Consider the following 13,064-nt stretch of genomic DNA (forward strand, 5'->3'; position numbering starts at 1 on the left):
AAAATGGCGACCATATTTATAAGCCGGAAAATGACGTCATAGGGTGCAATCGAATCGGCATGAGCTCAGGAATCAGAGGAAAAAAGAATTTTGTTGATTGGCCTTACGCTTCAAAAGTTATTAGCATAATAAAAGTGAAACTTTGGACAGGTGGTGGCGCTAGAGGGAGTGACTTAGAAACACCAAAATTGGTGTATTTAATGTTGGGACTGTCCTCTATCAGAATGTCAAACCAAAACAACTTTCCCGCAATCGGTTCTATGGGCTGCCATAGACTCCCATGGCGGAAGAAGAATAATAATAATAAATATAGCTGCAAGCAGCCATTACCGGGGCCAAGCAGAATAAGACGACAAGACATGGCTGAAAGTGTCAGATCAACTGCAACAATGAGCAATTAAAGACATTTAAAGAGGATTTTAGGCGAAATGGCTGAAAAATCATAGAAAGAGTAATTAAAAATATGATTTAATTGATTGTCACTTTTGACCATTAGGTGGCGCTGTCTCAAAATATTTTGGGTACCTTCAGGGGATGGTGCTGATGGCACATTCTGAGTTTCGTAATATTACACCAATGCATTTGTTCAGTATAGCATTTTATTTCACAAAACTGTATTGAAGTCAATGGGAATTTCATGTTTTGTTCTGTTATAGCGCCACCAAGAGGCTCAGTCCCACAATTTTTTGTACGTGTCCTCAGAGTGAGCCCATACATATGTGTGTCAATTTTGGTGAAAATATCTCAATTCGCTTCGGAGTTATAGACATTTATATGAAAAAACACGAAAAAAATGACTGACACATGACTTTGATTGGAAATTAGTACCCCTAAACATCAATATTTTCGCATTTGGGCATTGGCGTATAGCTATCGACCTATGTTTCCAAACTTCTGACGGTGGTTTCGTCTCGATCGGACTAGCGGTTTCAAAGATATAGCCAAATGTTTTTTAAGCGCTAAATCACAACGCTACACAAACCGTAAGGCGAAACCTAGCATGTTTGGTATCGTAGGACTCGGCAACGATTCAGGAGTCTAAAAAGATGAGTTTCGTGAAAATAAGTTGACCACACCCAAAGTTATAAGCATTTGAAAAAAAAAAATTCACCACTAGGTGGCGCTGTTTCGAAACTTCTCAGGCTCATTCAGGGCATTGTGCTGATGACCCATACCACGTTTCGTAACAATCCGTTCATGCAGTCATAAAATACAGAATTTTAGCACAAAATTCAAAATGGCCGACAGCCAAAATGACCGATATGGTCAAATTGGACATCAGTCGACTCGGCATGTTGCCCTGAATCTAACGAGACCAATTTTATGATTTTTGGACAAACTGTTCAGAAGTTATAAGCAAAAATAGCCATTTTTCATATCTCCGGACCAGTAGGTGGCGCTGCGCCGAAACACAGCATGTAGCCTCAGGTCATGCTTGTGAGTACAAATACCAAGTTTGGTCTGAATACGATAAACCGTTGCGGAGATACGGCCTTACGACCGTTTTTGCTAGCGCTACGTAAAATGTATTCGTGCGTTTATCGAAAACGGTTTGACGAATCAATTTGAATTCCATAACTTTTTGTCAGCACTACCTGAAGATGATCTGGTTCAATTTTCGTGCAAATCGGACAAACCGTCTAGGACGAGTTCGAAAAAGTAGGTTTTTAGAAAAATTCAAAATGGCGGCCATATTTTAATGACGTAAAATTACGTCATAGGGTGCAATCGAATTGCCATGAGCTCAGAAATCAGAGGAAACAAGAATTTAGCTGATTGGCCTTACGGTTCAAAAGTTATTAGCAAAATAAAAGTGAAATTTTGGACAGGTGGTGGCGCTAGAGGGAATGACTTAGAAACACCAAAATTGGTGTATTTAATGTTGGGACTGTCCTCTATCAGAATGTCAAACCAAAACAACTTTCCCGCGCTCGGTTCTATGGGCTGCCATAGACTCCCATGGCGGAAGAAGAATAATAATAATAAATATAGCTGCAAGCAGCCATTACCGGGGCCAAGCAGAATAAGACGACAAGACATGGCTGAAAGTGTCAGATCAACTGCAACAATGAGCAATTAAAGACATTTAAAGAGGATTTTAGGCGAAATGGCTGAAAAATCATAGAAAGAGTAATTAAAAATATGATTTAATTGATTGTCACTTTTGACCATTAGGTGGTGCTGTCTCAAAATATTTTGGGTACCTTCAGGGGATGGTGCTGATGGCACATTCTGAGTTTCGTAATATTACACCAATGCATTTGTTCAGTATAGCATTTTATTTCACAAAACTGTATTGAAGTCAATGGGAATTTCATGTTTTGTTCTGTTATAGCGCCACCAAGAGGCTCAGTCCCACAATTTTTTTTATGTGTCCTCAGAGTGAGCCCATACATATGTGTGTCGATTTTGGTGAAAATATCTCAATTCGCTTCAGAGTTATAGACATTTATATGAAAAAACACGTAAAAAATGACTGACACATGACTTTGATTGGAATTTACTACCCCTAAACATCAATATTTTCGCATTTGGGCATTGGCGTATAGCTATCGACCTATGTTTCCAAACTTCTGACGGTGGTTTCGTCTCGATCGGACAAACGGTTTCGAAGATATAGCCAAATGTTTTTTAAGCGCTAAATCACAACGCTACACAAACCGTGAGGCGAAACCTAGCATGTTTGGTATCGTTGGACTCGGCAAGGATTCAGGAGTCTAATGAGATGAGTTTGGTGAAAATAAGTCAACCACACCCAAAGTTATAAGCATTTGAAAAAAAAAATTCACCACTAGGTGGCGCTGTTTCGAAACTTCTCACGCTCCTTCAGAACATCGTGGTGATGACCCATACCAAGTTTCGTAACAATCCGTTCATGCGTTCTTAAAATACAGCATTTTAGCACAAAATTCAAAATGGCCGACAGTCAAAATGGCCGATATGGTAAAATTTGATATCAGTCGACTCGGCATGTTGCCCTGAATCTAACGAGACCAATTTTATGATTTTTGGACAAACCATTCAGAAGTTATAAGCAAAAATAGCCATTTTTCATATCTCCGGACCAGTAGGTGGCGCTGCGCCGAAACGCAGCATGTAGCCTCAGGTCATGCTTGTGATGACCTGTACCAATTTTGGTCTGAATCCGATAAAACGTTGCGGAGATACAGCCCTACGACTGTTTTTGCAAGCGCTACGTAAAATGTGTTCGAGCGTTATTCGAAAACGGTTTGACGAATCAATTTGAATTCCATAACTTTTGGTCAGCACTGCCTGAAGATGATCTGGTTCAATTTTCGTGCAAATCGGACAAACCGTCTAGGACGAGTTCGAAAAAGTAGCTTTTTCAGCACATTCAAAATGGCGGCCATATTTATAATCCAGAAAATGACGTCATAGTGTGCAATCGAATCGTCATGAGCTCAGGAATCAGAGGAAAAAAGAATTTTGTTGATTGGCCTTACGCTTCAAAAGTTATTAGCATAATAAAAGTGAAACTTTGGACAGTTGGTGGCGCTAGAGGGAGTGACTTAGAAACACCAAAATTGGTGTATTTAATGTTGGGACTGTCCTCTATCAGAATGTCAAACCAAAACAACTTTCCCGCAATCGGTTCTATGGGCTGCCATAGACTCCCATGGCGGAAGAAGAATAATAATAATAAATATAGCTGCAAGCAGCCATTACCGGGGCCAAGCAGAATAAGACGACAAGACATGGCTGAAAGTGTCAGATCAACTGCAACAATGAGCAATTAAAGACATTTAAAGAGGATTTTAGGCGAAATGGCTGAAAAATCATAGAAAGAGTAATTAAAAATATGATTTAATTGATTGTCACTTTTGACCATTAGGTGGCGCTGTCTCAAAATATTTTGGGTACCTTCAGGGGATGGTGCTGATGGCACATTCTGAGTTTCGTAATATTACACCAATGCATTTGTTCAGTATAGCATTTTATTTCACAAAACTGTATTGAAGTCAATGGGAATTTCATGTTTTGTTCTGTTATAGCGCCACCAAGAGGCTCAGTCCCACAATTTTTTTTATGTGTCCTCAGAGTGAGCCCATACATATGTGTGTCGATTTTGGTGAAAATATCTCAATTCGCTTCAGAGTTATAGACATTTATATGAAAAAACACGTAAAAAATGACTGACACATGACTTTGATTGGAATTTACTACCCCTAAACATCAATATTTTCGCATTTGGGCATTGGCGTATAGCTATCGACCTATGTTTCCAAACTTCTGACGGTGGTTTCGTCTCGATCGGACAAACGGTTTCGAAGATATAGCCAAATGTTTTTTAAGCGCTAAATCACAACGCTACACAAACCGTGAGGCGAAACCTAGCATGTTTGGTATCGTTGGACTCGGCAAGGATTCAGGAGTCTAATGAGATGAGTTTGGTGAAAATAAGTCAACCACACCCAAAGTTATAAGCATTTGAAAAAAAAAAATCACCACTAGGTGGCGCTGTTTCGAAACTTCTCACGCTCCTTCAGAACATCGTGTTGATGACCCATACCAAGTTTCGTAACAATCCGTTCATGCGTTCTTAAAATACAGCATTTTAGCACAAAATTCAAAATGGCCGACAGTCAAAATGGCCGATATGGTCAAATTTGATATCAGTCGACTCGGCATGTTGCCCTGAATCTAACGAGACCAATTTTATGATTTTTGGACAAATTGTTCAGAAGTTATAAGCAAAAATAGCCCTTTTTCATATCTCCGGACCAGTAGGTGGCGCTGCGCCGAAACGCAGCATGTAGCCTCAGGTCATGCTTGTGATGACCTGTACCAATTTTGGTCTGAATCCGATAAAGCGTTGCGGAGATACAGCCCTACGACTGTTTTTGCAAGCGCTACGTAAAATGTGTTCGAGCGTTATTCGAAAACGGTTTGACGAATCAATTTGAATTCCATAACTTTTTGTCAGCACTGCCTGAAGATGATCTGGTTCAATTTTCGTGCAAATCGGACAAACCGTCTAGGACGAGTTCGAAAAAGTAGCTTTTTCAGCACATTCAAAATGGCGACCATATTTATAAGCCGGAAAATGACGTCATAGGGTGCAATCGAATCGGCATGAGCTCAGGAATCAGAGGAAAAAAGAATTTTGTTGATTGGCCTTACGCTTCAAAAGTTATTAGCATAATAAAAGTGAAACTTTGGACAGGTGGTGGCGCTAGAGGGAGTGACTTAGAAACACCAAAATTGGTGTATTTAATGTTGGGACTGTCCTCTATCAGAATGTCAAACCAAAACAACTTTCCCGCAATCGGTTCTATGGGCTGCCATAGACTCCCATGGCGGAAGAAGAATAATAATAATAAATATAGCTGCAAGCAGCAATTATCGGGGCCAAGCGCAAGCAGATGACAGGATATGCCAACATGGCTGAAGGTGTCAGACCAACTGCAACAATGAGCAATTAAAGACATTTAAAGAGGATTTTAGGCGAAATGGCTGAAAAATCATATAAAAAGTCATTCAAAATATGATTTAATGGATTATCACTTTCGACCAATAGGTGGAGCAGTTACAAAACTGATGTGATGTGGTCAGAGTGAAGTGACAATGACACCTACAAAGTTTGGTGTCAATATGTCGAGGCATTGCAGATATAAAGACTGAATAGTGATTTTGGCATCATGCCTCAACTTTGCTGCTGTGCTATACGAAAACGGTTTCGTCAATCAACACGAAATCCATAACTTTTAGTCGGCACAGTCTGGAGATGATACGATTCAATTTTGGTGAAATTCGGACAAACGGTCTAGGAGGAGTTCGAAAAAGTAGGTTTTGACTGAAAATCAAGATGGCGGACAGGAAGTTCGGCCAAATAAGGAAAACTTGGTATCTATGTTCTCGGCTTGACCCAAGGAATCTATTAAGACCAGTGGCATTTCAATAGCCAGATTTATTCAAAAGTTATTAGCCTTTTTGGAAATTTTGTTATAACTTTTGACCACTAGGTGGCGCTGTTTCGAAATATTTTGAGTACCTTCAGGGGATGGTGTTGTTGGCACATTCTGAGTTTCGTAATATTACACCAATGCATTTGTTTAGTATAGCATTTTATTTCACAAAACTGTATTGAAGTCAATGGGAATTTCATGTTTTGTTCTGTTATAGCGCCAACAAGAGGCTCAGTCCCACAATTTTTTTGATGTGTCCTCAGAGTGAGCCCATACATATGTGTGTCAATTTTGGTGAAAATATCTCAATTCACTTCGGAGTTATAGACATTTATATGAAAAAACACGTAAAAAATGACTGACACATGATTTTGATTGGATTTTACTACCCCTTACTATCAATATTTTCGCATTTGGGCATTGGCGTATAGCTATCGACCTATGTTTCCAAACTTCTGACGGTGGTTTCGTCTCGATCAGACAAGCGGTTTCGAAGATATAGCCAAATGTTTTTTAACCGCTAAATCACAACGCTACACAAACCGTAAGGCGAAACCTAGCATGTTTGGTATCGTAGGACTCGACAAGTTTTCAGGAGTCTAATTAGATGAGTCTCGTGAAAATAAGTCGACCACACCCAAAGTTATAAGCATTTGGAAAAAAAAATGTACCACTAGGTGGCGCTGTTTCGAAACTTCTCACGCTCCTTCAGGACATCGTGCTGATGACCCATACCAAGTTTCGTAACAATCCGTTCATGCGTTCCTAAAATACAGCATTTTAGCACAAAATTCAAAATGGCCGACAGTCAAAATGGCCGATATGGTAAAATTTGATATCAGTCGACTCGGCATGTTGCCCTGAATCTAACGAGACCAATTTTATGATTTTTGGACAAACTTTTCAGAAGTTATAAGCAAAAATAGCCATTTTTCATATCTCCGGACCAGTAGGTGGCGCTGCGCCGAAACGCAGCACGTAGCCTCAGGTCATGCTTGGGATGACATGTACCTAGTTTGGTGTAAATCCGATAAAGCGTTGCAGAGATACAGCCTTACGTCTGTTTTCGCAAGCGCTACGTAAAATTTGTTTGTGGCTTTATCGAAAACGGTTAAGCGAATCAACTTGAATTCCATAACTTTTTGTCGGCATGGTCTGGAGATGATCTGGTTCAATTTTCGTGAAAATCTGAGAAACGGCCTAGGACGAGTTCGAAAAAGTAGCATTTTTGGAAAATTCAAAATGGCGGCCATATTTTTATGACGGAAAATGACGACATAGGGTGCAATTGAATCGTCATGAGCTCAGGAATCAGAGGGAAAAAGAATTTTGTGGATTGGCCTTACGGTTCAAAAGTTATTAGCAAAATATGAGTGAAACTTTGGACAGGTGGTGGCGCTAGAGGGAATGACTTAGACACACCAAAATTGGTGTATTTAATGTTGGGACTGTCCTCTATCAGAATGTCAAACCATTACAACTTTCCCGCAATCGGTTCTATGGGCTGCCATAGACACCCAGTCGGAAGAAGGAAGAATAATAATAATAGGAACGGGAACAGATACAATAGGTGCCTACGCACCTTCGGTGCTTGGCCCCTAATAAGAACGGGAACAGATACAATAGGTGCCTCCGCACCTTCGGTGCTTGGCCCCTAAATATAGCTGCAAGCAGCAATTATCGGGGCCAAGCGCAAGCAGATGACAGGATATGCCAACATGGCTGAAGGTGTCAGACCAACTGCAACAATGAGCAATTAAAGACATTTAAAGAGGATTTTAGGTGAAATGGCTGACAAATCATATAAAAAGTCATTCAAAATATGATTTAATGGATTATCACTTTCGACCAATAGGTGGAGCAGTTACAAAACTGATGTGATGTGGTCAGAGTGAAGTGACAATGATACATACAAAATTTGGTGTCAATATGTCAAGGCATTACAGAGATAAAGCCTGAATAGTGCTTTTGGCATCATGACTCAACTTTGCTGCTGCACTATACGAAAACGGTTTCGTCTATCGACACGAAATCCATAACTTTTAGGCGGCACAGTCTGGAGATGATATGATTCGATTTTGGTGAAAATCGGACAAACGGTCTAGGAGGAGTTCGAAAAAGTAGGTTTTGAATGAAAATCAAGATGGTGGACAGGAAGTTCGGCCAAATAAGGAAAACTTGGTATCTATGTTGTCGGCTTGACCCAAGGAATCTATTAAGACCAGTGGCATTTCGATAGGCCGATTTATTCAAAAGTTATTAGCCTTTTTGGAGAAATGTTTATAAATTTTGACCACTAGGTGGCGCTGTCTTGAAATATTTTGGGAACCTTCAGGCTATGGTGTTGATGGCACATTCTGAGTTTCGTAATATTACACCAATGCATTTGTTTAGTAAAGCATTTTCTTTCACAAAACTGTATTGAAGTCAATGGGAATTTCATGTTTTGTTCTATTATATCGCCACCAAGAGGCTCAGTCCCACCATTTTTTTTATGTGTCCTCAGAGTGAGCCCATACATATGTTTTTCAATTTTGGTGAAAATATCTCAATTTGCTTTGGAGTTATAGACATTTATATGAAAAAACACGTAAAAAATGACTGACACATGACTTTGATTGGATTTTACTACCCCTTACTATCAATATTTTTGCATTTGGGCATTGGCGTATAGCTATCGACCTATGTTTCCAAACTTCTGACGGTGGTTTCGTCTCGATCGGACTAGCGGTTTCGAAGATATAGCCAAATGTTTTTTAAGCGCTAAATCACAACGCTACACAAACCGTAAGGCGAAACCGAGCATGTTTGGTATCGTTGGACTCGGCAACGATTCAGGAGTCTAAAGAGATGACTCTTGTGAAAATAAGTCGACCACACCCAGAGTTATAAGCATTTGGGAAAAAAGATTAACCACTAGGTGGCGCTGTTTCGAAACTTCTCAGGCTCCTTCAGGACATCGTGCTGATGACCCATACTGAGTTTCGTAACAATCCGTTCATGCGTTCATAAAATATAGCATTTTAGCACATAATTCAAAATGGCCGACAGCCAAAATGGCTGATCAGGGAAAATTGGATATCAGTCGACTCAGCATGTCACCCTGAATCTAACGAGACCACTTTTATGATTTTTGAACAAACCATTCAGAAGTTATAAGCAAAAACAGCCATTTTTCATATCTCCGGACCAGTAGGTGGCACTACACCGAAACGCAGCATTTAGCCTCAGGTCATGCTTGTGGTGATATGTACCAAGTTTGGTCTGAATACGATAAAGCGTTGCGGAGATACAGGCTTGTGTCTGTTTTCGCAAGCGCTACGTAAAATTTGTTTGCGTGGTATTCGAGAACGGTTTGACAAATCAACACCAATTCCATAACTTTTTGTCGGCATGGTCTGAAGATGATCTGATTCAATTTTCGTGGAAATTGGAGCAACGGCCTAGGAGGAGTTCGGAAAAGTAGGTTTTTCGGAAAATTCAAAATGGCGGAAAAATATTATGACGGAAAATGACGTCATAGGGTGCTTTCGAATTGTCATGAGCTCAGGAATCAGAGGAAAAAAGAATTTTGTTTCTAGCCCTTGTGGTTCAAAAGTTATTAGCATAAACATGAGTGCAACTTTGGACAGTTGGTGGCGCTAGAGGGATTGGTTTTAAGACACCAAATTTGCTATGGTGACAGATTGGCCTGTCCTCTATCACGGTGCCAAATTTCATAACTTTCCCGCAAGCGGTTCTATGGGCTGCCATAGACACCAAGTCGGAAGAAAAAGAATAATAATAATAATAATAATAATAATAAGAACGCGAACGAAAACAATAGGTGCCTAGCACCTTCGGTGCTTGGCCCCTAATAAGAACCGGAACAAATACAATAGGTGCCTCCGCACCTTCGGTGCTTGGCCCCTAATAATAATAATAATAAGAACGGGAACAGATACAATAGGTGCCTCCGCACCTTCGGTGCTTGGCCCCTAATTAAAGCTGCAAGCAGCATTTAGTGGGGCCAAGCACAATCAGATGACAAGACATGCCAACATTGCTGAAAGTGTCATACCAACTGCAACAATGAGCAATTAAAGACATTAAAGAGGATTTTAGGCAAAATGCCTGAAAATTCATAGAAACAGTAAATAAAAATGATTTAATGCATTATCACTTTCGACCAATAGGTGGCGCAGTTACAAAACTGATGTGATGTGGTCAGAGTGAAGTGACAATGACACATACAAAGTTTGGTGTCAATATGTCAAAGCATTGCAGAGATAAAGCCTGAATAGTGCTTTTAGCATCATGCCTCAACTTTGCTGCTGCGCTATACAAAAACGGTTTCGTCAATCAAGACGAAATCGATAACTATAAGTCGGCACGGTCTGGAGATGATACGATTCGATTTTGGTGAAAATCGGACAAATGGTGTAGGAGGAGTTCGAAAATGTATGTTTTGAATGAAAATCAAGATGGCGGACAGGAAGTTAGGCCAAATAAGGAAAACTTGGTTTCTATGTTCTCGGCTTGACCCAAGGAATCTATTAATACCAGTGGCATTTCAATAGGCAGATTTATTCAAAAGTTATTAGCATTTTTAGAAGTTTTGTTATAACTTTTGACCACTAGGTGGCGCTGTCTTGAAATATGTTGGGTACTTTCAGGAAATGGTGCTGAAGGCACTTTCTGAGTTTCATTAAATAACACCAATGCATTTGTTTAGTATAGCATTTTATTTCACAAAACTGTATTGAAGTCAATGGGAATTTCATGTTTTGTTCTATTATAGCGCCACCAAGAGGCTCAGTCACACCATTTTTTTTATGTGTCCTCAGAGTGAGCCCATACATATGTGTGTCAATTTTGGTGAAAATATCTCAATTCGCTTCGGAGTTATAGACATTTGTATGAAAAAACACGTAAAAAATGACTGACACATGACTTTGATTGGATTTTACTACCCCTTACTATCAATATTTTCACATTTGGGCATTGGCATATAGCTATCGACCTATGTTTCCAAACTTCTGACGGTGGTTTCGTCTCGATCAGACTAGCGGTTTCGAAGATATAGCCAAATGTTTTTTAAGCGCTAAATCACAACGCTACACAAACCGTAAGGTGAAACCTAGCATGTTTGGTATCGTAGGACTCGGCAAGGATTCAGCAGTCTAATTAGATGAGTTTCGTGAAAATATGTCGACCACACCCAAAGTTATAAGCATTTGAATAAAAAGATTAACCACTAGGTGGCGCTGTTTTGAAACTTCTCAGGCTCCTTCAGGACATCGTGCTGATGACCCATACCAAGTTTCGTAACAATCCGTTCATGCGTTCTTAAAATACAGCGTTTTAGCACAAAATTCAAAATGGCCGACAGTCAAAATGGCCGATATGGTAAAATTGGATATCAGTCGACTCGGCATTTTGCCCTGAATCTAACGAGACCAATTTTATGATTTTTGGACAAACTGTTCAGAAGTTATAAGCAAAAATAGCCATTTTTCATATCTCTGGACCAGTAGGTGGCCCTGGGCCGAAACGCAGCATGTAGCCTCAGGTCATGCTTGTGATGACATGTACCAAGTTTGGTCTGAATACGATAAAGCGTTGCGAAGATACAGCCTTACGACTGTTTTCGCAAGCGCTACGTAAAATTTGTTCGAGCGTTTATTGAAAACGGTTTGACGAATCAACTAGATTTTAATAACTTTTTGTCAGCACTGCCTGAAGATGATCTGGTTCAATTTTCGTGCAAATCGGACAAACTGTCTAGGACGAGTTCGAAAAAGTAGGTTTTGAGAATAATTCAAAATGGCGGCCATGTTTTTATGACGGAAAATGACGTCATAGGGTGCAATCGAATCGTCATGAGCTCAGGAATCAGAGGAAAAAAGAATTTTGTTGATTGGCCTTACGGTTCAAAAGTTATTAGCAAAACAAAAGTGAAATTTTGGACAGGTGGTGGCGCTAGAGGGAATGACTTAGAAACACCAAAATTGGTGTATTTAATGTTGGGAATGTCCTCTATCAGAATGTCAAACCAAAACAACTTTCCCGCAATCGGTTCTATGGGCTGCCATAGACTCCAAGAGCGGAAGAAGAATAATAATAATAAATATAGCTGCAAGCAGCAATTACCGGGGCCAAGCGCAAGTAGATGACAGGATATGCCAACATGGCTGAAGGTGTCAGACCAACTGCAACAATGAGCAATTAAAGACATTTAAAGAGGATTTTAGACGAAATGGCTGAAAAATCATAGAAACAGTCAATAAAAATATGATTTAATGCATTATCACTTTCGACCAATAGGTGGCGCAGTTACAAAACTGATGTGATGTGGTCAGAGTGAAGTGACAATGACACATACAAAGTTTGGTGTCAATATTTCAAGGGATTGCAGAGATAAAGCCTGAATAGTGCTATTAGCATCATGCCTCAACTTTGCTGCTGCGCTATACGAAAACGGTTTGGTCTATCCACACGAAATCCATAACTTTTAGTCGGCACGGTCTGGAGATGATACGATTCGATTTTGGTGAAAATCGGACAAACGGTCTAGGAGGAGTTTGAAAAAGTAGGTTTTGAATGAAAATCAAGATGGCGGACAGGAAGTTTGGCCAAATAAGGTAAACTTGGTATCTATGTTCTCGGCTTGACCCAAGGAATCTATTAAGACCAGTGGCATTTCAGTAGCCAGATTTATTCAAAAGTTATTAGCCTTTTTGGAAATGTTGTTTTAACTTTTGACCACTAGGTGGCGCTGTTTCGAAACTTCTCACGCTCCTTCAGAACATCGTGCTGATGACCCATACCAAGTTTCGTAACAATCCGTTCATGCGTTCTTAAAATACAGCATTTTAGCACAAAATTCAAAATGGCCGACAGTCAAAATGGCCGATATGGTAAAATTTGATATCAGTCGACTCGGCATGTTGCCCTGAATCTAACGAGACCAATTTTATGATTTTTGGACAAATTGTTCAGAAGTTATAAGCAAAAATAGCCATTTTTCATATCTCCGGACCAGTAGGTGGCGCTGCGCCGAAACGCAGCATGTAGCCTCAGGTCATGCTTGTGATGACATGTACCAATTTTGGTCTGAATCCGATAAAGCGTTGCGGAGATACAGCCCTACGACTG

General features: G+C 40.0%; 1 long non-coding RNA gene across 2 annotated transcripts in view; it reads left to right on the plus strand.

Moving 5' to 3' along the window:
* Positions 1-13,064, plus strand: part of LOC309480371 — a 134,536-nt gene that overhangs the window by 86,336 nt on the left and 35,136 nt on the right. The window contains exon 1 of one of the 2 annotated variants that reach the window (XR_014199601.1): positions 9,756-9,876. The exons of the other annotated variant lie outside the window; for it this stretch is intronic. This is a non-coding gene — a long non-coding RNA (uncharacterized lncRNA). Of the gene's footprint in view, positions 1-9,755; positions 9,877-13,064 lie in introns of those variants that run through there. 2 annotated transcript variants of the gene reach the window in all.

The sequence above is a fragment of the Leuciscus leuciscus genome (assembly GCF_965113295.1).
Source record: "Leuciscus leuciscus genome assembly, chromosome: 18".
Lineage (NCBI taxonomy): Eukaryota > Metazoa > Chordata > Actinopteri > Cypriniformes > Leuciscidae > Leuciscus > Leuciscus leuciscus.